This window comes from Mus pahari, chromosome 20, assembly GCF_900095145.1.
Source record: "Mus pahari chromosome 20, PAHARI_EIJ_v1.1, whole genome shotgun sequence".
Classification (NCBI taxonomy): Eukaryota; Metazoa; Chordata; class Mammalia; order Rodentia; family Muridae; genus Mus; species Mus pahari.
The window spans coordinates 43,366,676-43,368,273 of NC_034609.1; the positions used below are offsets into that span (position 1 = coordinate 43,366,676).

At 53.1% G+C, this 1,598-nt stretch overlaps 1 non-coding gene across 1 annotated transcript; it reads left to right on the top strand.

Moving 5' to 3' along the window:
- Positions 1-1,441: 1,441 nt before the first annotated feature.
- On the top strand, positions 1,442-1,513 carry Trnat-cgu. Its single transcript has one exon. It is a non-coding gene; the product is annotated as a tRNA-Thr (tRNA).
- The last annotated feature ends 85 nt before the right edge of the window (positions 1,514-1,598 follow it).

A 1,598-nucleotide genomic window follows, 5' to 3' on the forward strand; every position in this document is an offset into this window, starting at 1 on the left:
GAGAGAGGAGAGAGAGAAGAGAGAGGAGAGAGGAGAGAGGAGAGAGGAGGAGAGAGGAGAGAGAGAGGAGAGAGAGAAGAGAGAAGAAAGAGGAGAGAGGAGAGAGGAGGAGAGAGGAGAGAGAACGAGAACAGGCTGTGTGATGTATATGCCTGCCATCTGGATCCTTGTGAGCACTGTTTGAAGGCTGAATACTGGTCCATCCTAGATCATACGCTCGGATGTGATCTGTCGCTGGAGGAATACAAACTAAGTGCCTACTGAGTGCACAGCCATCACCAGGCACTTGGGCCACTTCCATGTCTGTGGAAGAACAACAGACATGTGGCACTGCGTTCACTCGGAGAACATTCTGTCTGGGAAAGCAGGAGAGGCCAGCAGGCACGATGCTCCAAACAGTCACACAAGCCCTCAATCTTTCTCCAGAGGCGCCATACAGGGGGAAGGATTCCATGGCAACTCCCTGATCATATGCTGGGACCACTTCTTCAGAATGAGGTCAGAGGGCTCTCCCCGGCCAGCAGAGGGCCAGAGCCACCACTATATACACTGCCCAGTGTCTGGGCATTCCTCCACAGCCAGGGGCAGGACAGGAAAGAGGTGGAACATACAGAGCTCCCTACACAGGAGCTCACAGTATCTTCCCTGGTGCTGGTATGTGTTAGACAGGATCTTCCTCTGTAGCCCAGGCTGACCCTGGAACCTGAGATCCTCTTGCCTCAGTTTCCAAAGGCTGGATGGAAGCACTCCAGGCTCTTGCTTAGTTCAGGTTGGCCCTGTGGGTGGTGGTGACTGTGGATCTCAGGTATGCCAGGTCAATCGTGAACTCACTATGTAGCTAAGGATGACCTGGAACCCCTGATCCCTCTACCTTTAAATATACGATGACAGGCTGTGCACAATGTATAAATATGACCTGTGGCTCAGAAGTAGAACTCGCTCTCACGGACACACAGAAGCCTGGGGATCTATCATTGTCCAGTGGCGAAACAAACAGGGGCCCCACTTGATACCACACAAAATCAGCACCCTTCCACAAGTCCCAGAACTGGGCAGGGGTAAAGCCTCCTACCCGGGGTGTAGCTGAAAGCTGGCCATGACTATTGGGCAAGCTGCCATAGCTCTGGGAGGACAGAGCATCCCCGAGGTCAAAGCTGAAGCCCACAGGACACACGGCAACCTCCGAGTCTATCCTGGAGCTCGGGTGCCACCTGCCCACTTGAGGACCTCACAGCCAAACTGCTTGGTCTTAATCCCAGCTCTGGAGCTAATGAGATGGCACGGTGGACAGAGGATCTTGCAGCCAAGCATGGTGACCTGAGCGCTGATCTATATCCCTAACCAATACGGAAAGAACCAACTCCCATGAGTTTTCTTCTGTGGCATTGAGTGCACTCCAAGACACATACAATGAATAAACGTAATTTAAAAAAATTAGTCAGGCGCGGTGGCCAAGTGGTAAGGCGTCGGTTTCGTAAACCGAAGATCGCGGGTTCGAACCCCGTCCGTGCCTGCATTTGGGAGCGGTACTTTCTTGCAGGGCGTGGTGGCACACGTCTTTAATCCCAGCACTTGGGAGGCAGAGGCAGGCAGATTTC